The 25,184-nt window shown below is 35.0% G+C and overlaps 1 protein-coding gene across 8 annotated transcripts in view; it reads right to left on the bottom strand.

Moving 5' to 3' along the window:
* LOC129241111 (formin-J) overlaps window positions 1-25,184 on the bottom strand; it is a 165,250-nt gene that overhangs the window by 74,094 nt on the left and 65,972 nt on the right. The window lies entirely within an intron of this gene.

The following is a 25,184-nucleotide window of genomic DNA, read 5'->3' as shown; positions in this document are numbered from 1 at the left end:
ATAGTTGCAGAGGGGCTAAGGCTAAATCCATGAAATTTGCTGGAATAGGAAGCAGTTTGTAAACTAGTTTATGCATTTTTACCATTACGACTACGGAGGTATATCGTCCAGGCTATTTCTCTCCATATCTTTTCTGCAAAGCGGCATCGAATCTATCCCACAACTCTGCTTAATCAGCGCCTATATGATCGCTTTTACTATCTGGAAGGTAGCCGAAGACTCCAAGGGCATTCCAAAGAATTGACCATAATCTTATTGGCCGACAGATCCACCTCGGTATTCCTCTACTTCGTCTCATTATGTGATATCAAGGGCTTTGCCCACTTTTTTGTCGTACACAGAATAGTCGATTAAAGGCTACCAGAACAACACGACTTTATATCCGACTGAAGACTGTCACTTCAGCGTGATGTTGAAAGCATTAAACTAAAAGCTTATGGGAAATGTTTAATGCTTTTAAAACAACCACAAAAAAACAGTAACTGTTTCTTAGTTTCTGGTGTTTTCTGATGACGCCAAAACAGTCAGCGCATCTTTCCTGTTTTTACGAATAAACGTCTGGGCTGTTAAAATAAAACTATTTGACAGATCAGTCAGTAACTCAAGGTGGGCTCTTTGGAATGATGCTTTCAGAGAAGCAAAATATTGGATTTGAGCTGACAAAACTGGGTGGCAACACTATATGTTCTAAGTTTCAAGGTATAATTGACCCACACTCGTATGTGCTTTAATAATATTTACAAATTATTACACCGTCCAACAAAATTAAACTTTTTTACTCTCATATGAAAAGAGATATGTGTGCAATAGATAGTAAAGCTCAACTGTGGTAAATCTGTATGGAAAAAAAAACAAAAATGTGAACACGCCGAAAACGTACTATATTGCTTAGAAGATTCTCTCAGAATATTTTGCATTTACTATTGTATAAATTTGTATACAAATACAGCTCTGTGTTCATATACATATAAGCACATACATATTTATACCTATATTTTTGTTTGCCCAGTGTGGGCTGTTCAACACTTATTAGCAAATGAATGCTAACTTGAAATGTAGGAAGCAAAATGAAATACATAACGAAGCCACTCGAATAGAAGTGCATAATTTAATATTATTTGCCGGTTAAATAATTTTATTGTTGGCGTTTTCATCTTTAAATTCTGATTTACAACTTTCAAGATGAAACCCTGCATTTGAAATTTTATATGTACCTATGGAAATAGAAAATAGTGAGGTGCACATTTTGTATATGTATTTATGTATGTACTTACACCTAACGCCATTACAATAGGTACACTGCCTGTATCTATCGATTTAAAGCTATTCTTGAAACTTCGCTTTTTTACAAATGGCATCACTACTTCGTTGTGAATTTAAAATACCCGATGTATTGAGTCGTCAATTGGTTATTTTCACAAAGTTTAATTTTGTGCTAGAATATGTACTTTGCGGATAAGTCTTGCATTTTAACTAATTAATTGAAAAATATTGAATGTTACTTGAGTTGCGAGTTAGTTCATTTAATAACTAATAATTAATATGAATTTCTGTGCTGGGTCGTGCACAGCGAAAAAAAAAACCTATAAATTTATCGCTGAGCCACTTGGACGGTCCAAATATTTTGTTCTAAATGCCCTTAAGCCTAAAAAATCCACAGAATGGCTTGGTGGCAAAAAGAAAACAACTTGAACAACTTGCAATACTGGTAATTTAATTGTGACTCTTGCCAAGAGCGATTTTTTTAAGTCATAAAAAGTCATTGCAGCTGAAATCAACATCGTAATTCACCAGATAGAATAGTTTGTAAAGTTCTTCTGTTGAAACAAGCTAAGGAAGAGGAAAAGTTTTGATAAACAAGTCATGGTGTGGGCCAGAGGGTATGAAAAAATGGTATAACATACTGTGGAGCGATGAAATAAAAATAAATTTATTTGAAAATGATTCTTGTCCTAAAGGACAAGAGTTCTTACTGGGGTTCACAAGAAAAAAACAGTCAGACAACGTAATGATTTGGGGATGCTTCTTTTGCTATTCCCCTCGTAACCAATAAAAAGGACAAATTTATTTACAAGAATATACTTCAAGACGTCTTGTTACCTCTCTTGTTTTTTATGCAAGAGAGTGGCCCAAAATACTCCTCAATGTTAGTACGTGAACGGTTTTTACAAAATAATGTTAAAGTTATGGTTTGGCTAAACCAGTCACCCGACCTATGTTCCGATGAAAACATTTGGGGCATTTACATGGTCTAATCAGAAAAAAACATACAAAAATAAGAAGGATTTATAGGAAAATATAGGAACTATCATATTCCACTCCCACAGAAAGCAGCCGTGGGATTATCAATTCTATGCCAAATCGAATACGAAAAGTCATTGACAGTGATGGTGGACGCAGTGGTTACTGATTAAACTTGGATAATTTAATTGGTATTCTTAATAAAATTGCTAAGTTCTTTTTGCATCATATCTATTTATATTTCGTACCTACAATATTTTAATGACCACATGAATATTTACTTTTTGTTCCTATTGTCAATAGTTTGAGTTTTAAAATACGCTTAAATTTTTATTTGTATTTGTTATATTAGTCTATGAAATAAAAACCACATACAATTGAATATTTTTTATTATTTATTTAAAAAACTTGCATTTTCCGTATGGACGTGGGGGCACCTATGACCATATGTATGTGTACACCTGTGTTCACAATAATAGCAGTGAGATATATTACAACATTTAATTCTTTTATTTTTAAGTTATTTTTTTCTATTTTTTTTAATAAAAATATTTTTTATAATATAACAAAATTCTTATAACTCAATGCTCTATATAACGGATGCTCGCCATTTTAAACTTACTCTTTATTATATAAAAATTCTAAGCACATAAAGTGCTAACATGGAATTCTTCTATATATTCTGAGTAAAAAGTTTGAAATTCGAATAAAAATTGGTTGAGTTTTTTTAAATTTTGTACACACTTTCTAACTTTGAGTTATATACTTTTTCTTGTAGTATGACTAATATTTTTATCTAAAATTAAAAAAAAGAAAAATTAATCAAAATAAATAAAAAACCAAAAGTTTGCAATATATCGCACAACTATTATTTTGAGTACAGGTGTATGTACCAGAAGTACAATTTGCGTGGGGGAAGTTGTAAGAATCATTTTCAGGTTTGCTGCTTAAATCGTTTGTTTTGTTGGTTACATCAGCTATAGAACGCCTCTACATTTTTTCATCTTCCTAATATTTTGCAGGGCTTAATAGTTCATTAATGACTCATTGAATATATTGAAACATATAAAATCCATAGATGTTCGATTATTGAGCGAATATATTTATGTATTTTTTGTATGCAGTAGATTTTCAGTTAACACGTTGGCTGCCAAAGCCTTTTTAGAATTTTGATCGTTCAGTAGCAGTGTCATTTAACAATTTTGGTCACCTGAGGCCAACCACTTATTTATGTTCTTTTTTGTTTCTTAGTGCCTAAAAATAAGTTTTGACTACTCGCGACTTTATTTTGGTCACTAGTTTTGCAGTTATAATTGTTTTTTTGTGTCGCACATTTTCGTGCGACATGGCCTGGGAGATCATAAAACATGTTGTGGGGCCACGTTGCATGCAAATGTGCGACAGTAATTTTTTGTAGTTTTTGTCTTGTATTTGATATTTTTGGTTTATTTTACTTAGTTTTCCACCAGGAAGCGAAGGCAACGAGCTTTTGAAAAACCTCTTGCTGTTATTGATTACAACAAAGCCAAATTAGGTGTTGATATATCCGATCAAATGACCGCCTACGCCACCACTCTCAGAAGAGGTGTTAAGTGGTACCGCAAAGTAGTTTTTGAACTGTTACTAGGAATGTCTGTCGTAAATACCTTTATAATGTATAAAAAGGCAACAAACAAACAAATTTCAATAACTAAGTTCCGGCAGGAGATTTCAAATGCTTTGTTGGACTTCATGTCTCCAGAACCCATAAGAAAAGGAAAACATTTTATAGAAAAAAGAAAGGACGACAACGGAAAAACAATAAGGCGTGCTTGTGTATTGTGTTATGCCATGTAAAAAAAATCTGCTGATAGAGTAACAGCCAGAAAAAGCTTGAAAAGGACCACCACCTACTGCCCAATAAACCGCAACTATGTGTAGAATGTTTTCCTAAATATTCCCACCAGAAAAATAAATTTTTGCACTGATCTCCATTAAAAAATTGAGTTTTTAATTTTAAGTTTATTATTTTTCTACTGATTTCCATTTGAATTTACATACATATATATTTTTATATTTGTTTTGTACATAAATTAATTAATTTTTAAAAGAATTAATAAAAAGACAAATTTTAATTTACAACTTTTTTATTATCCAAAAAAATACCATTAAGAATACACAACGGCCATGGGAAATACACCAAAATGTTCACCAAAGGCCAGAGAATCCAAATTCTATGTAAAATTCCATATTAAAATGTACAAAAATGTGTGACGTGGCCTCAGGGTAACATTTACGTGTCGCATGAAATTGTGCGACGTGGCCTCAGGGTAACATTTAGGTGTCGCATGAAAACGAGCGACGTGGCAGCCAACGTGTTAACAAAACTAATTAATTTCAGAGGTGGTTGCTCAAACTGGAAAGTTGCAATTATCGAGATCTTTTCTAGAAACGGCAAAACTGTAATATCAATCTTCCCCCACTGAATATTACATACGTTAAGAAAATACTTCTTGGACCCCTTGTGTAGTTTTTTTTATCAGCTCAGTAATTTCTCTACTTGTTCCCAAGTATCCAAAGAGTATCCAAAGTATCCAATTGCTGCTTGACTCTCGGAATAGTTTAATTCATAGAGAATTATTGCACAAGTGAGCAGCAAGTTAAGAGGTTTTCTGATAGCAATATTCATTAACTAGTGTAACAATTTTCTCTCCAATTGTGTCAGATGACATTAGGGACGGTCAAAGTCATTTACACTTCCTTTGTCAATAAATTTACAGTTCATTAGCACTAATTGCTTTCACTATAACACACAATGGGGTGTACTCTTTTTTAGATTTGTTTGCCCTTATAAAAACAGAAGGCTAAGTGAGTTGAAAAATACAGTCTCGTAGCGATTAAAATAAAGAAAAGTAATATACAAAAATATAGCAAAAAGAAAAGCAAATACTAATTAGCAGAAACACTTTCACATACTGGGAGAACTGGAGCTTGTGAACTTAATTTCTAGTTCAGAACATAAGTACATACATACGAGGGTTGCACCGAAGGCCCTAGTAGCCAGCTGTGCTAATTAAGTCAGGGTTATTTTTTACATATCCCTACAAATAATAAGAACAGTAATAGGAGGGTGTCTCAATAAGTCGTTGAAAATTAGAGTTGAGGATGCTGACAATTCAAGTTCAAGAAATTGCTTGTCGTGTAAAAATTTTTAAAAACCAAATGCGAAAAATTTTATTTTACAACTATACGAAACAAATAAGTACAAGCGTTTTCATAGAAAAGAAAAAAAACATATATTATTTAAAAATATTTTGTTTTATTGCAGGAAAATCACCACATTATTAAACCAAGCCAAAGCTTTAAAAATAGTACAGCGACTTTTCTCAATCGATTGGAGCAAACCATGTTTTCGGGGCAGTCACACCAGCACAAGTGGCGACTAAAGTTCTGGTCGTTCAATCGAGGTCACCACAACGGAAATGGCGAATAAAATCCACAGTGTGATCTTGGACAAGCCGCGATTGAAAGTGTGCGAGGATGAGACTCGAAAAGGTTAAGGGCTTTTTACATGCTTCAGTACAGATAATTTAGTCCAGATGCAATTAGTGAATACTTCCTAGACGGTACATTTTTTATATCACCTTTGATTTTTGTCATATAGGCAGATGTACAATTTTGCGATAAAATAACGCGTTAAAGTTATTGAAACTTATAATATTATGAAAATGGTGGATCTTCAAGAACAACACATCGCAAAATTTGTAAACTTTTTTCGAGTGAGTCGACAATTCAAAGGTTGGGCAATAATTTTGGAGAAACTGGTTCTGTCGAGGATCGAAAAAGGACTGGCAGACCAAAAAACAATCAAGCATTCATGGATCACTTCAATGATGTCAATTTTCACATATAATTGATAAGAACCGTATTTTGAGTAAAAATAGTGAAACCTGAAAGGATCTAAATTTTTACATGTTTTATTTTAAAATAACTTTTTGATAATACTCCCAAAAATCGATCCCGACAACCAATGGTATAAGCAAGCAGAAGTTATTTTTAAATTGATTATCCTATCCCTCAGATCAATAGAAGGAAAAAGTTTAAGTTTGTAACGAAGCACGAAAATATATTTACATGCCCACAATCCATTAAAGTGGCTGGAATTGAGATATTCAGGTATACGAAATTGAGCTTAGATATTATAAAATCTTCAAGTATATCTCTTACGGTTATGCACACTATTTTTAACACAGTCGTAAACGAATTTGTTTAGCTGAATATATTTTGAACTGAGTAGGTAATTAAACTATTCTCTCCGCATATGAAAACCACTTAATATCGAACGACTAGTATTGTAGTATTGAAGGAAAAGCCTCTGTGAGAAATTTAATTCGTATTCGCGAAAACGATAATGAGTGTGGAAACACTTTTTGATGATGAGCTGTATGAGATTTAGAAAAACATGGACATGGTTTAAGATTCATGGGAATTAGGAATGGAAAAGTTTGACTTAAAGAACATTGACGGAACCAAAACTTAACGACCAAGTTCAGAAATAGTTATTGGGTGTCCTATCGTCTATTTTGAATTCAGCGCTGTTTCTTCTGTATAATTTACACAGTTTTTTTTTGACAATTGTAATAAGGCAACATTGGCGTTTAGTCATGAAGGGAGATCAGAAGATCGGACTAAAGATGGAAAATGTGAAAATCTTTTACTGAAATGGAAAAAGAAGAGGAAGAAGTTAAAATACGTCGCAACAATGTAAATTGGCCCTTCAAGACCATATGACTTAAAGTATTTGAATTTCTTTCTTCGGAGTCTTTTGAAATAAAAGGCGCTATTTGTTATTAGCGGGACTTATGGTAGAGTTTCATCAAAAATTTCATTAGAAAATCAACGAGTATCGTCCTGAGTTGACTATTAATCGGATACTGAATTCTATATATTCTTGTTTCCACTCTTTAAAAAAAGTATATGTATGTATATATAAGAACTTTTCAAGTACACACTGTGCTTTCTTTTTCAAACTTCAAACTAAGCCACTTTAATGGGGCATCCTCTGCTTAAGAACATTTTAAAACTATCATTTTACTTTTCCCGGTACATCATCGTGCAACACTTTCTTGTATTGGCAACTAAAATATTTATAAAAAGTATAAAAGTAAGAAAATCACAGTACGATTTCCTGCAGGGTAGATGCTCGAGACATGTTTATAATGCTATTGTGCAATCAAGTGCAAGTACAAAGTTTAGTTGACAAAATGAGATCAAAGTAAATTCCGGATAGAGAGATATGTTTGTAAATATATTCCCGAGATCATGGATGATATGAAGCCGCCGGAGTCTTATGGGTTGGTGCCATGTCCAATGGCGATTGTCCCTTGTCAGGCAATCACCAAGTTCGTGAATATTTTAGCCACGAAAACGGCTAGCCAAAAATTGCGCAAAAAACTCTGTAGAAATATAAAAGAAAAATGTTTCTTATTAAATTAGCTTTGAAGCCTTAACTGAGTGAGTTTCCGCTGTAGGCAGTCTAAGAAATAGCCAAAATTATATATGAATTAGAAGCTTGCTATGAGTAAATTTCGGGTATAAGGTAAAGAAAGCGAAAGCGCTTAGCACCAGTCCAACTGAAGCGCTCAATATACTAACTCATCTATTCCCATCAGACTTATATATAAAAACAATCGCTAGTTGCAGCGCGGTGAGACTCAGAGACATAGTAAGCTGGACAACAAGATGGTACGGTCCCAACAAGATTCTCCTACAGGGACCCCCAAATCAGACTACACAGTCCCCGACCTTACCTTCAAGAAAGGCTTTACGGTACGTTTTCACCGAGAGCCGAATTGGGTAAAGGGAAGATGATTGGAAGATACGATATTGAAATCTACACTGACTGGTCTAAGATGGTCTGTGGTGTGGGAGCTGACTTCCATTCGGAGCCGCTCAACCAATCTCAGTCAATTCGACTTCCCGACTATGAAAGCGTGTTCCAGGCCGAACTTTTAGCGATCAGAGAATCATGCAAATCGCTAAAACTCTACAAGGAAGTTGATGCAAGAGTAGCTATCTTTTCAGATAGTCAAGCAGCTATCAAGGCCTTAGACTCCAACTCCATTTCACCCAAACTAGTTTTCCCGTGTAAAGAGGACTAGAATTGCTTAGTCATTGGCTTGAAATTACTCTGATATGGGTTCCCGGTCATAGGAACATACGGGGTAATGAGATAGCAGATGAGCTAGCAAGGAAAGGTTCGACACTAGACATAGAAGAGGCGAGGGCAGTCGTCACCCCACTCAACACAATAAAAGCATCCATTGCTTCACACTATTATGCTTTAGCCGAAAGAAGGTGAACAAAATCCAAAGGACGAATTACCTTTAGGCTGCTCTCGACCAAACATTTCACGCATCACTGCAGCCCTTACAGGTCATCGGAAGGGAGGGGATAATGCAGCCAGACTCAATCTCCCTTTCAATCCCACCTGCAGAAGCTGTTAAGCGGAAGGGTTGAAGGAAAGTCTTTTCCACTACTTATGTGAAAGCTCAGGGTTAGCTAGGGCACGACGGTGCTGGTCGCTAATTACGATTATTTCAGTAGAAATACTCAACCACTTCAACAATAACAACAACAACTACTACTGAATTTCAATTTTTTAATATTATCCAAAAAAAAAATATATCTATTATATATACACAAATATATATAAGTATAGTGTTCATAATAATTGCAGCGCGACATTTTGCAAAGTTTTGACCTATTATTTATTTTTATTCTTTATTTATTTAATTTTTTATTTCTTTTTAATAATATTATATATACTATACTACAACAAAAAAAAATATAACTTGAAGTTACACAGACTGTGCGATTAATTAAAAAAAAAATCAAAACTCAATAATGAATTGCTGTGAAAGAAAATCTTTGTATGAAAATCATTGAACATTTTTTCATATTGGCATTCATTTCTTAATTTATTAAGGCAGAAAAATAAAAAAATTCCGATAGGCAGAGTCACGAAGATTGTTCAAAACACCTTTCAAAACGTTTTCACAATTGAACAACAACAAATTCTCCTCCGATTACGCACAATAATTTTTTTTAGTGCATGCATTGAACTTGAAAATAAAAAAAACGAAAATTTTTGATTGGCGGATTGATAGTTCACGTGATAACTCCGTTTCTACTTTATAGATAATTTATACAAAATTAAACCACTTCATTTACTTGTTTCGGATGAAATTGTGATGCCTATAATGCTAACCTCAAAGTAGTGTACGGGGGAAAACAGCCTCACGCGGAGCCACAGCAATGTATCTTTGCCATGCAAACATTTTTTAGATGTTTTGAAGTTCATGATATTTAATTAAATAAAGCATTACGACTAATAGTTTCATCACAAACAAAAAAAAACTTTTTGTTACCTTCTAATTGTCATGCCGTGTTCAATGTGAGTTTTTGTTTTTCATTGCAGAAATACATTCAAAGTTTTTCCACTGGCTGTTGCCTTCTATTTTAGTTACCTGTAATGGTTAGTTCTATTTATCAATGGAAATGTACAGTTTTAAAATGAAAGAATCGGAGCAAATTTGAATTGATAGCTGTTCTTTTGGAAAATTTGCAGATGTATTCGGTTATAAAGAATGCCATTGGTTCTCAATACAACGTGACTTTCTCATAAAATGCTTTAATACTAAATTCTTCAGCGGATATCGCAAATTAAACGACTTCAAACATTCAACTGTACATACGCAAACCTTATTTCTTTGCCACGCCTCTTTGCAGTTTGAGAAAATTGCAAGTGCGTCAGCGAGTACTTTGGTGCTGGCGTAAGCGACTTACAACGCCACGACACAGCTACTACAAAGATGCATACATATGTATGTATGTGAGTAAAATTTTGTGTGTATATAAAGCTCTGCACAAAAGGTTTATATAAATTCGCACACACACATATGCACATTCATACGAATGTACAGCACAATTAAGCTCCGCTACTGTGTGCATTCAGCGCAAGGTCGTTTAAGTATCTTTTGTATTGTTGTTATTTTTGTATTAGTAATTTATTTATTTTTATTTTTTAATGGCTCAGGTGCACTACTTTTGTTGTGCTCTTTTTGCTTCAGCTTGTAACGTTTTACAATTGGTGCTGCTGTTACGCGTGCGCTTGCGCGTGCTCATGCTCGTATATGTCAGCGCCCTTATGTTGGCGTCATTACAACGCTTCACAGCGGATCAGCAGCTGAAGCGTTGCCACCTGAGATATAGCAGTTGGTTGTAATTTATGGTGGTAGTAGCCTCGCTTTACATTTAATTTCTTAATTTTCAGAAGTGAAGCTAAAAAAAAAGTAGATTTGCCAGCAAAGTTTTGTAGCAGATCACAAACAATAAAAAAGTGCCGATGCTTGAAATACAAGATGGCGCAAAATTAATCACCGTATAGGAAGATTTATAATTTTTGCAAATGGCATCGTACGACAATCATATCTGACATTTGGGAAGTAGCCAACTGCAGATTACACACAGCAAAGCATATATGTACCTGTAAATGTCGACATAAATATTTCCACCACTCAAAATAATTTTTTTATTCAGTAAAAAGTTATTAAAAAACCAAATAGCATGATGCATTTTGCGCCACCTTGTACATATAAATGTATATTTATAAACGCAATTAGCCGCACGCGTTTATTTCATGTTGTGCAAGCACTTAAACAAAATCATCCACAACAACAGCAACAGCAACGTCATACTTATTTGCATACGAGTGCATATGAATGTGTAAATATTTGTGAATAAATTATATAAGGAAGGTATAAGTTATCTACCGCTAGTTTTTATGTAGCATTATTTTAGCTACTGCCGTTATTTTCTATTATGCATACTCGCATACGAATATATAAAACTGCCCTTTAAACATTTTTGTTTGATCTCAACTTGGGCAGCATTTGATAATTAATCAATTTCTCTATTCTTAAACGTTAGTTCTCAAATGCGTGCAAACTTACCGTTGCTCGCGTTTTCAAACTAAAAGGCACAATTTCAATAGAAAATTTTCATTAGCTCTCGATTGAAAAAGGCCATATCCTCAACACCACCTCAAACGTGAACGGAAGGGAAAAGAGGGCATTGCTCTCAAATTTAGTTCAAGTGTTGCCATTGATAGGAAAAAGTACAAATAAATTCAGTTAAAAAACCGCATTAATTTACAGACGAACCTCGATTATACATGTTTCGATTAACCGGGATTAATAAAGCAAAAACAAACTTGTTTTATCGTTATCGATTAACTGTGATTACCTCAATTATCTGGGATCAATAAAAAAGGCAAAATTGTGTTACTGCAAGGTTTGTCTATTCGGAGCAAAATTGTGAGAGTACTTTGGCTGATACGTCGTAGGAGATTTAACAGAGAAAGAGGCGAATGAAAACAAAATGTGTAAAGTGAGGTTAGTTGAATACAATCAGCTTTAAATCAAATGCGTAAGCAAATCAGCTGATTCCTTCAAAATCGTTGAGAGACGTTTAGTGGTTTGATCTTAGCCACACTTTCTATATTCTCTCCATTGTGGTATTAATCGTATTCTATTTGATTGACCGCGATTATCTAAATTATTCATGAGAGCTAAACCATTTATGAACATTTCAGCAACGAAATTGAGAATCCTAGGTGTGCGTACCCTATGTTGCCCCATATGTATATAATTTTTCATTTTTGTTTAGTTGTGTTTGAAACCTGAGCAAAATGGCATATTTATATGTTGAAAGACAAACAAAAGCTTAGATGATTGAAAAAAAGTTTGACATAATTAATGAATATCAAATTGAGACTAAGATTTTTTCAAATTTTTCAAATTTTTTTAAATGTTTATTGGGTAAATACACCCAGCTGCTTCCCACTGTGCATACAACTGGACCTGTATATGTGTATACCTGTGTATGTGTATATATTATATTTTATGAGTATTTTATTCATTTATTTACAAATAGGCAGCAATTCAAGGTGTGCCAAAGTCTTTGCGTTGTTAGAATTTTTTTCCATTTTGTGGAAAGGAATCTTTATCTATAACAAAAAATAGTTAAGAAAAATGCTGTAAAATACCCGTGTATGCTTATATATTTTGCTTAATTCATTAAATATCTATATAGATATGGCGATAGATTATAGGCTTATTAGGTATCATTACCATAGAGATACCGGAAGACTATTGCAACAATTAGGTGTATGTGCTTGTGATCGAATAGATTCCGAAAATTATCGTATCTAAATATTCACAGGGATGTGTTTCTCTTTCTCACTAATGCTGATTACCTTCATAAAGTCTGCTGTTCATTTTATCGACTTTCTTCGCCATAAGTCATCGAGTTACCCTCTTTGGTTAACCTATCGCAGTCGTGTTTTTCAGGAACCTTTCGAGTTACAACTTTTCGGCAAAATGTAGGAAATAATAACAAAGACAATACAAAGTCCTTATTCAAAACAGAGTTTGATGAGTAAATGGACCCAAAACAGCAACAAAATGCTGTTTTACTCTGTTTTCCCCTCTACATCCAGCTATCAGAGCTTTGAAGCATGCATTGATGTATTTGGAGGGTTGAAATGGAATAAATAAACTGTGAGTGTGAGATATGATATTTTTTCCATTTGAAAGGTTGATATACCTATACCATAGTTAATGGAATACGATATCGTTCAAATGTTCGGTATGGATTTTCAATTATGAATCCGTGAAATCCGATTTTCAATGACTCTGCTGCATAGAATCTGTTGAAAAAACCCGTTCCTATACAAAGAAGTTGCGTAAAAAATGTTTCCAGTTGAATAGAGTCTCCGTGTAGATCCTATCCTATCATAATCATCGAAGTAGGTACCATGGCTCGAGCAGCATACACAGTGATAATACCCTCCGTTATTCCGGCTGGGAATACCATCCAAGTAATATATACATATAATTGGCGCATACAGCCTTTTTGGGGTTTGGCCGAGCTCCTCCTCCTATTTGTGGAGTGGGCCTTGATACTGTTCCACAAATGGAGAGGCCTACAGTTTTAAGCCGACTTGAGGAGCTTTTTCATGACAGAAATACATTCGGAGGTTTGTCACTGCCTGCCTAGGGGTGACCGCTATGAGAATAAACTTTTTCTATTATTTCACGGAGATTCGAACCTACGCATTTCCGAATGGTAGTTACATACCAAACCATTCAGTTACGTCTGTAGGGTTAGAAAAACTTAGTAAAACCACTAGAAGTCTCACTAAAGCTTGTTAAGCAGAGCAAAATCGAAGTACGCTCGTTTTCCCTCTGATAAAATTTGAAATTTGAAGAAAATTTACCGATTTTTTTTTTTTAATTTGCACAAAGTTTAAAACTTGGATTTAATGCTACTTGTAGGAGAAAGGTATATATTTTTATAAAGAAATAGTGCTTAACCGAATGATAGTCACTCTCAAGGGGGTTGATTTGCTATGGTGATAATAACGACGGTAACTAGTATGGACCTTGCAACTACTGTGAAAATCTGAAGCATTTTGTTTTTCGGATTAAAAAAAAAAAATGTTGGTGTACAAATGTACTTCCGCCGCTTTTTCCTCCGAATGGGTTAGTGCGTGACTACCATTCCGTAGTGCCTCGGTTCAAAATTTCGGCCATGAAACACCAAATGACAAAAAAATTTTTCCAATAGCGTTTGCTTCTTGGCAAGTAACAACAAACCTCCGAAATTTCCCCTCCATGAAAAAAAATTAAAAAAATCAAAAATAAATAATTGGAGTGTGCCCTTCTGTCAGGTGTTTATCCGAGTTCCTCTTCCTATTTGGGGCGTGCATCTTGATGTTGTCCTACAACAGGGACCTTAAAAAAGGAGGGCAATGAAAAAAGCTTCTCATGAAAAACCATTTATTATTCAGAGGCGGCATAACACATACGACGTACAAACTCTATTTGCAGAAAAACATCAAGACTCACACAACGAATTGAAGGAGGAGCTCGAGAAGAATTTCTCGCCTTTTCAGATGATTCATGAGTCAATAAATTGTTTTTACTTCTTTTTGACATAAGTTCGAAAAAAATGATAGTCGGAAGGAGCAACGCCTGGTGAAAACGGCGGGTGAGGTGGGAGGTCTTACCTATTTTAGTATTTCTGAGTATGTCTTCACCACTTTTGCAACATTAAACTGTTGGGGCTAACTTGATTGTGTCTCTACTACAACATCTGTGACTATTTTTCTTTCAAACGAATTTATTGTTTAATAGTTCTTAATATATCAGACCGAGTTGGTCCCACAAATTACAGAGCATAATTTTAGTGCCGTGAAGATTCAGTTTGGTGATTAACATTGAAGCATATCCGGACTTTCCCCAAGATTTTCTGTGATGGAATTATCGTAGTAGATATATTTTTCATCGCCAGTGACAATGTGATGTAGGGATTTTTGCCTTTGAAGCAACTGTTCACAAGCAAATAATTGCTTTTCAATATCTCTCGCCCTCCACTCCCACAGTACACTTCGCCTTTACATTTTTAAGTGACTTTTTAGTGACTAAATACTACCAATTTTTTTTGCATTTCACACGAGTCTTCAACAAATAGTGCCCCCAGTTTTTAATCGTCGATAGTTTTGTGCTTACTACCGCTGTAACAGCCAAAACTTTGAGTGTATTTCTGCATTTTAAAATCTTCTCATAAAAACAGTCTGCGTTCGGAGATGTCACAAAACTAAAGGAAAACATTAGGACGAAGGCCACAAATTGGGGAGGAAGTTTCGCAAAACATCGAACGAAAGATGTACGGGACAGTTATAAATATATTTACCGCACACTGCGTTAAATAATTACATCACTGGATTTATTGTTAAAGTTTTAATAATCTATTTGTTTTTTTTATTTAAATTCTATAATTTTTTTATGAAAATATGGCTTATGCTCTTACTAAAGCGCTATAAATCCAACTTTCAAACTTTGTATAAATAAAAAAAATCAACAAATTTTCATCAAGCTGTATACTTGAAACTTGATAAAAATGTGTATAATTTTTTTTAAATTTTTACAAATTTGACGCTTAAATTTGTTTGATTTTAGTAGGAGCATAAAAAAATTGGTAAATTTAAATAAGAAATAAATAAATTGTTAAAACATGCCAATAAATCTGGCAGTGTAGTTATTTAACGCAATTTATATGGTGTAAGTTAAGAACTTAAACTGAATGAGCTACAAAAATACTTAGGAGAAATTTGTTTGAAATTACCGAAATTTTCATCAAATAAGGTAATTTAAAAAAAAAAAATTAAAATACCAGTAAATTTGAGAGTAAATGCAGTAGGACCAGAAATAAATAAGTTTCGGACCACAAATATGCAAAATTCAATTATTAGCCCTTCCAGATTGTATGTATGTATTTTGACATGTAATACATATAATCTTAATTGAGCATAAATAAAGCACACAACAGTAAAAGTCAGGTAAGAAGGTTGCTACAAACAATCAGTACCAACAAAAAAACCAAAACAATTATATTAACAACACTCAAGAGAATTTCAAAAAAATAGTAAGCAATGAAAAAATAAACCATTGCTGAAAATATAAAAAAACGAAGGCAGTTATGTGCGTCTCCACATAAGCATACACACATATGAACATACGTAAGCACAGCACAATTAAATATTGGTACTCATATTGAGTGTAAAAAAAAAACTGTCAACAAAGCCCCAGACGCACCATATCACACTGTTAACCCGACCGCCAAATCGCAGCTGGCCAACTAGTCCACCTTACCCACTAAACTTGACGCCACTTTTACCGATTTGGGCAGAGATTTAATTTATTTTTGCTCATTTCGTATTTTCATTGATTTCATTCTCTCTTTTCAAAGTTTCATGTTATTTTCGTTTGTCTGTTCGTCATTAGCGTGAAATGACCATAAACAAAACTGTAATTGAATGGAGTAAAATTTACAATCCATACTACGAAAAAATAAAAAAAATAAATATAAAACGAAGGCACCAGTACTGCAAGGTAGCGCTGTCGCATCGGCAAGGTGTTTGTATAACGTTGGTAAATGATGAGAAAAGTTGCACGCAAAATAAAACAAAATAAAAAATATCTGTGTATTACAAAATAAAAGCTGCTTGCGAATGTTGAGCAGTGGTCGCAGTTGCCCGCATGCGCACATGACGCATTTGCTCATAACAACAGCTACAGCGCTGTAACGAATTCATTGAGTTGTGCGGGCATCCTAAATATTTAATTCAAGTACACTCCAGTGCGCGAATCAGTGCAACTGACTGAAAATTAACAAACATAAAAAAAAAAGAATAATAATATAAATAAAAATCTCAATCGTATTCGAAAACGGAAAATTATTACGGCGCACGATTACTGTGCGGTGGCGGGAGAAGTGGCAACCATTGCCCATTTTTAGAAGTCATGAGGTCAATGCAACTGATTACACTACATGCAACAAACAAGTGCGATGTGTAACTACATACCACATACATACATACTATATATGAAGAGCAGCAATTGCAATGGTGGAGGAGTCGAGACGCATTGCAAATGATGAGCATGAGCTAGCTGCTGTGTGTGCACAATGGCTGCGCTTTGTTGTCGCAAATCGGGTCGAACTTGTCACCCTATAGACGATGCGCGTACGCGATTTCCTTCAACTGATAGGATTGCTCTGGAGGCGACTGAAAGCTGACAAATTATTCAAAAATACTAGTTTATTAAAATTACTTCATTAAATTGTGGCGCTGATGGAATTTGTTAACTCCCCATTTGCTGGCGACTTAATTTACGTCCTCGAGACGTTGAAAGTATTTAAATAATTTAAAATATTTTTTGTTTTTTATCTTTTTGGGTATATCTGCAAACGTGTTACGGCCCGTCGCGGCATCTGTATCTGCACTCAATCTCCACCTCCACCTCTACTCATTCGCACTCACATTCGCACATGCCCAATGCGACACCCACTCAACTTAACACAATTCAAACCTACTTGACTCAATTCAATTTGACTTTAAATACCTTTGAGTGGCCGTGGATGCGTACTGAACATCGGTAACGTAGACGCACAGTGATAATAATTGGTAATATTTATGACTAGATATTTCAAACACAAATAAAACTCAAAAAAATTGGGAGCGATTTCGTTAGAGTACATAAAAGTGCGCCACAAAAGGAAGGAATATAATATGTTTAATATATGTGATCATTTTATTCCTGTATGGAAAATAGCGCCTCGAACATAGGATCTTAAACTCAACATTATTGAAACCTCAATCAACCGTGTACAAACGAGCTAATCAACAGTCTGAAAGCCACGCGGAAAGCATTGGCATCAGATCTGCGGACCCAAAGCTCACCATTTCATACGATTGAGCTCTGAGATCTGCGACCTGCACGTGAAAAAGTTACTGGCAAAGGGATATTACTATTGAAGGAGGAACCTCTCAACTGATGTCTGCTGGTGAAGATTGTAGAATAAGGTTGAAGAAGGTTTTTGAGATATGACTATGCTAGTCTTTCTTCATTTATCTGAAATCAGGTTATAAAATAGACAAGGGCGCTTATAAAAGAATTATATGTAGTTAAAACTGAAGCGCTCTGCATTTATATACAAATGACAACGAAGAACCGTGACCAAATGTGTTAAGGCTTTTCTGGGGTAAACGGTATAGGCATCGATTCTGTGAAAACTCAGCATTTTTTATACTTGAATTCTTAAATCTGAGTTGTCCATGCAAGCAATTTACAGTTGGCTGATAATAAAATATGTTCAAGCTCATTTGAAACTTAATTCATCTGTTTTCAAAATTTTTGTTCAATATCTCTCTTGCAACTAACCTCCTATTTTCCTTGGGGGAATTGGTAGTGTCAGCTTGCTGGGAGTGCAGACCGACTTTTGTGGAAAAAAATAAGATGAAACAAAACTTATGTCATCCGTTGGCTACTTCATAAGAGTGATTTTAAAATATTAACAGTTGAGATAAATATTGAGTAATACCCGGTAATAATGTGTGGCGCCACATCCATTTTTGGGTAAATGCGTGTTTCTCGATAACAATTTTTCCAATTTTACTAAACTGCCTGAATCTAGCACTTCCTCTCTTATTCTATTACGTTTTAGTAAGTTTTTTTCCAAACTTATAAGTACATACTTTACCCAGCCTATTCCAAATAGTTCATTTTTTATATAATTATAGAGATATACCTGTAGGTATATGCCACTTGAAGTTCAAGTCCTTGCTGCAGTAGTTATTTGGAGAGTGATGAGATGGGTTATAACACCATATGTTCCGTTTGATTAAAGTTCTATTATAATCTATCATCAATATGTCTTGGAAGTAGTAATTATATTGGTGTCTCCCAAGGTGTCGTATAGATCATATTGTCCTATAACCTAAAGTTTTTAATGGTTAAATAAATGTTTAGAGGACTCGAAACCACAACAGGCTATTTTTTAACTGCATGAAAGTCATTGTACGAAACCTTGCAAACGTTCTAAATATTGTATATTTTTAAACGTTCAAAGTAAAAAGTTGGATTTTGTTGTACAGTGATCTTAATAGCAGATGCACCCACTGTGCGTCGTCTGCTTTAGCTTTAGTATATCATTGTGAGAAAAGCGCATCTTATAGCTTTGCAGCATCAATAACTTGTCGCTGACAAATCAACAGCGAAAAGTTGGCACTTATTTGAATCCAAGTAGATTTGTTCATAGGATAGCGTGAGTGCTCAACGGCGTTGTTGTTGCTACTGCAATTCGATAATAAAATTTAGTATGAGCATTCATACAATTGTCGTTGTTGACATTGCCTGAGTGCTGCCACTTCAAAAGCTTGTACTTTTTGATAGAATCATTCATTCAATCTGTACATTTGCAGCATTTCATAATAGTAGCTATTTTCTTTAAACTCAAGTTAATCACAACACCAACAAAAACCTTGAATTGTGTTAATGACATCTTCTAGTCACTCCTACGATCAAACGATAAATCCACTCATAGGTAATAATAAGTGATTCTTCAATTTTTTCTATCAAAGTTCAAATAATAATACTTAGTCATACAAATAAAATATAAAAACAAAAATGAATTTATTGATGTTATCATAGCATCGCAGTTATTGCCATAAGTACATACGTATGTTTGTCTCGAGCTCGAATGCTCATCTTGATAAGTGTATGTATTTAAAGCTATTTATTAGACTTAATTAAAAGCTAGTTCCGGTCCAAACGGCAAATGGTTGCAGAGCCATAAAATAATAGTAATTGGCAATGGTTAATAGTTAAGTAAAATCTTTGGCTGTTTGAAAAATCTGCTGTTTGAAAAAATGGTGTATAGCGGAATACCAAATGGGATTATTTTCACACCAATTGCAGGTTCACGTTCACTGCTTCAGTTATATAATTAAATATCAATCATTTGATCATGTATATTTCCTGTCCTAATATACCTTTCAAGAATCATTTTTTATAGAAACAACGATATGAAAACAAAGGCAAGCACTTCGACCTTAAATGCTATTGTGTCCTCTACTCTTCACTACACCTCATTCAGGTCCAATTTATTTAAGAAATCCAAGGCAACAATAGACTGAGCTGAGTGTACCTATGTATGTGTTTTTTCTTTTTGATCTGACATCGGATTCGGGAAGAAAGTGTGATAATGTCACAGTCGACAGACAAGTCGCAGAATCGACAGGAGTCAGCAGATCAAAATTGCCTCTACGTATTCCCAGGAATACTGCTGGACTGACAGTCCTCTGCCGAATCGTTCCAATAACATAGAACCGACTGTCGTGTCTTAACTAAGTTTCACAGTGATGTTCCAGCTTGAGCTCAGCAGCCTTTGCTTTCACCTCTGGGCTCGTCGTGAGCTCACACTAGAGTTTGTTGTTCAGGACGCAGTATCTCTAGCGAATACTTCAGTGTTTATGCTCTTGTGGCTCGGGACCCACATGAGCTGAACGCAAACATCTCCACAACTATTGAGAATATGATAAATTATAAAGCTGCAGCAGAGTGCAGCTTGACTGCCGCTCGGTGAGCTGATTGCGGAAACTTCTTTGCAGATTTATCTCCATTCACAGACTGAAGACATATGTGTACTTCTGCTGGGAAGATGACTGGCAGCTTTGCCCTTGGACCAAATATTACCTCTTTTGAAGCAGGAAAGGAGCTCTTCAAACCATTTGAAACCAAAATGAGATATTAAATATTGCATCTCACTTTCGTGACATTTTTTAAATTTTTTGTAATAAGACCGATAATTTGAGTTGCTGCCGGACCATCGTCAGCGCGTCTTTCTCTGGCTCTCTGGCTCAAAAGAGGGTAACGAAGATATTGGTCGAGTGGGGAAGAAAGAGCATTTCTTTGGGAGGGAATATCTCGCTAATAGGAATATTGTCATTGTGGGCAATCATGAAATTGAAGTTTTGAAGGACTTGATTTCTAGCTTGAAGAACAATAACTCTTGCCAACAGTTGCTATTTTGAGCTTGGCAGACTAGCTCTCAACAAGAAACAATTCCAATTTACCAGTTCCTTATTGTGCAAGCCCATATATATATATGTATGTAATTGGGGTATTCGTCTTGATGTTGTTCCACAAATGGAGGGACCTGCAGGCGACTCCGAACGGCATTGGTTTTTATGAGGAGCTTTTTCAAGACAGAGTTACAATTGGAGGCTTGTCATTGTTTGCCGAGGAGCGACTCCTACTAGAAAACGTTTTTTTCTTTACTTGGCGTTTCATGCACGGAGACTCGAACCTATGCACTTCCAAATGGTAGTCACGTACCAAGCCATTCGGCTACACGATCAGTATATTTAATTAACGAAAATTTATATAACACTAGGACCATTCGCGAACTACTCTATGAAAGATGGGTCTGTTAGCTGGGTGTCGAAAAAGTTAGAACCTGTCTGAGCTCTATATTAACATGGACATAGTAAAAGTAGATAGCAGGTAGACATAGATAAAAATATAAGTATGTAAAGGGTGGTTAAGTTTCACAGGCCGGTGTTGATTTTGAATAAAATACAATTTTTTTAGAAAATTATTGTCATTTCTCCTTATTATGATAATATTGGTGTGGCTCAATTACGTACGGAACAAAATATCGGCCAAATGGCCACCGCGGCTACTGCGGCACACCTCCATCCGAAGGTCCAAATTTTCGATGACGCTGAGGCATAATTGAGGTTCTATGCGGTTAATGATTCATTTTGTTCTCGAATTTATTGTTGAACAACGAAAGCGAGCGCGCAGACGAACCCATGGCAGTCGGTTCTTTATTACGTAATCCTTATTGACTTGGGGTTTTCCCGACCAAGGGCTGCCGTTTCAGCAAACCAACCATTTTAGTTCGATGAACCCAAGTAATACCGCGAATAGATCATGCGAATGGAAACCGTGATCAATAAATTATCGGCGCACTTCGCAAAGGATCGGTGCAACTTGCATAGTTTCTTGGTCTCGATCATACACAAGATTTGCGATATTGCAATAAGTTTACAATACTTGCAGATGCAAATACATATTGTGCGCGGATGTATGGTATAATAGTTTGACTGGGGGTCGTTTTGATTTATATTTACATGATTTTTGATTTGCCTTTCGCTTGCAATAATTAGCCTCCATTGGTTTGCAGTAATTGACTGACATGCAATGATAAGTGATACTTTCATTGATCGACAGCATCTAGCTGGTGCGCTAAGTTATAAATATTGGAAAAACAACAATCACAAGGACAACAACAACTTAGTGTAGAATAGAATAAGAATAAAAAGGCGGATAGATATTGCATTGTTTTCACACTTGAATCTATTTTAATTTTTCCTGCGACGCGAGTCGATGCAACATAAGTTTGTTTAGAAAATTGGCTATAAATTGATTTCTTGCCATAAATTGATTTCATGTTTTCATACAATATATGCAAAATGCAAAACAGAATGAAGGCAAAATGAAATCGTTTTAAACGTAAAATTGCAAGAGCACAAAAAAAAAACAGAAAAATAAAATGTTGTAAATGCGACAATCAAATGCCATAGATGTCATGTTGTACGACTTAAATGTGGCACGCATTGGCATGCAAACGTATATTCATACATACATGTCTAAAGGCATATGTACATATACTTATGCATATATATCGAAAGGCATGTGTGTAGTTATGTGTGAAATGTGTGTCTTTTCAGCACGATTTCGCCGCTCACAAAGAATTGGCGAACATTTAACAGTTCAATAACAAATTTCGCACAATTAAACAATAGAAAACAGCCAGCAGCAAAATTAACAACAGCAACAATAAAAACAAAAACAAAAACAAAAATGCTGGTGTCATTTGTCAAATGCAAACTGCAACAGAAAAATATTGCCGCAACTTGTTTACATAGATACAATTAAAAGACGAAACACACACACGTACACACACAGTCAACAACTGAATGGAATCTTATTTTATCGCCGCCGAGCAAATGAATTGTGCGAAAAAAAACACTTGCCACAATCTGCAATGTACATGTAAGTATAAATATGCTTGTAAGCAGGAATTGAGCAAACAAGCCACACAGGATTAAAAGATATTTGGGGTGCATGATGTTGCAAATTTTTGGTAATGTTTGCAATTTAGTGTAATTTTATGCTGTGTAACTGAAGTGTGGACTTGACTTATTCCGAATTGCTGCTTGTGAATGCAGCTGCCTATGTGCAACAGTTGTACGGAAAACAGTGCATACCAAAAGTTTTCGTTTTAAAATGTATAAATGAGTTTATACTGAAAAAAGTTAATTATTAAAAACAAAAAATCATTGTGTCTTCAAAGCATTTATTAAAAACAAAATAAAAATAATAAAAAAAAACAACAGGGAGTTCGACTCACTATGCTGCGTTATTAATTATAGCAAAGAGACTTATTGACGATTCGGGCAATTTATTTGTTTCTTATTTAATTTTACTATATTTCTCAAATCTATTTCTTTCTCCTACAAAAGCCGTTATTTCCAAGTTGCAAACTTATTGCAAATTAAAAAAAATCAATAAATTTTCAAGCTTTTAATCAGAGTTCTTAGACAAATTTCGAGTATGCAGCTTTATGGCCCTTTGAATTTTAATAAAGGGTTGGAGGTTCTTTTTCCAATAGAATACTTTTGACAGATCACGTGTGCCTACTGGCAAACTAAATCCATAATTTTTTTAGTATTCGTTGACATTTCATCTTGGAAAGACTTACTCCTCAACAACGTTTACATATCGTATAATTGTATACTAAAATCTACGCTCTGTGAAAAGTGTTCATTGCGCGCTCAGGACAACTTATGGTGTTCAGCAATGACGCCCATTTTTGGCTTAATGCAGAGCACCCTAAAGCCATTCAAGAACAGCCATTACGTCCATTGAAAATAACTATGTGGTGGCGTATGGGCTGGAGGAATCATAGGCCCATATTTCTTCAAAGTCGAAGCTCGCGCCAATGTAACAGTGAATGGCGAACGCTACCGCACCATGATAAACGACTTTTTGAAAATAGGTTCATTTTTCTATAAAAGAGATTATATTTTAAAAATAAAGGGGTTTCCAATAACAGGTGTTATTTTGAATAGCCCGCTATTTCGGTAGATGTCACTTTTGAAGTTGTCATTTTTTGATATTTGACAAGCATCATAGAAACTACGGCATTAATAAAAATGGAACGATACACGCTTAAACAACGCATTGGAATTATTAAAATCCACTATAAAAATGGTGAAAATTTGGCAGAGACGGGTCGTAAAACTCGAACATTTTTGGGTCATCGTGAAGCACCTTGCGGTCCGAATACAGAAGTTGGTGAAAAAATTCAAACTGTTGGGACAAGTTAGTGATGTGAAGAATAAAACCCGTGCACGTCGCTCAAGAACAGTCGAAATTATTGATGTTATAGCCGAAATTGTTGAAGAAAACCCAGGTTTGTCCATTCCTCATCGTTCTTTGGAATTAGGCATTCCACAAACGTCATTACACCGTATTTAACATAAAGATTTGGGTCTTAAGGCTTATGAAGTCCAGTTAACACAAGAACTCAAGCCGGCCGATCATCAACAACGTCGTGTCTTTACTGATTGGGTCGTTGAAATGCATGAAAATGATTCGGAATCCCATCGAAAAATCATCTTGAGTGCCTCGGTGGCTTCGTCAACAAGCAAAATTGTCGGATCTGGGGCTCAGAAAATCGAAGAGTTATTGTTTAAAAGCATCTCTATCCTCAACGTGTGACTGTTTGGTGCCGTTTATGGTCCTGCGGAGTCATTGGACCTTATTCTTTCGAAAATGAAGCTGGAGCAACAGTTGCAGTGAATGGATTGCGGTATCGAGAGATGATTAATGATTTTTATGGCCGGAATTGGATGGTATTGATCTGGACAACGTTTATTTTCAACAAGACGGCGCTACATGCCACACAAGCAACGAAACCATTGATCTTTTACCAAAATAACACCTCTAATTGGAAAACCCTTTATATTGTTGTATCTGAAAATCATTACAGTGTCCTAATCGGTCCTAAATCATTTTTAGCGAAAGTCTTAAAATATAATACATTTTATATGAAGGCATTTTAGGTCTATGAAATCACTTTAGCCCTTTTTTGAAATTGTGTCACGAAAATTGCAACTAAATTTTTAATGAGCCGTTTCGTTACTTGGATGGTACACTAGTAAATTTTTCCCCTTGATGAGTTATTTTTGTATTTGAACAATTTTAGAACTTGACGCTTAGCAAACTCCTGCCTTTTTGGTCTAACGCCAAAACAAAAATGATCCGTACATCTTGAGGACTGCGCTCCTCGTGTCAGTTTTTAGGCGTGAGGAGAGCAACCGTTGGGTCTTATTATTATTATTATTAATATATTTTCAATAATAAGTTGACAGTCCTCTAGGCTCGCGTTAGTTTTTGTAAATTTGCAAATATTGGACTAAGTAG

This window comes from Anastrepha obliqua, chromosome 3 (genome assembly GCF_027943255.1).
Source record: "Anastrepha obliqua isolate idAnaObli1 chromosome 3, idAnaObli1_1.0, whole genome shotgun sequence".
Lineage (NCBI taxonomy): Eukaryota > Metazoa > Arthropoda > Insecta > Diptera > Tephritidae > Anastrepha > Anastrepha obliqua.
The sequence above is the reverse complement of the archived record's forward strand: the minus strand, read 5'-3'. Positions and strand labels throughout refer to the sequence as shown.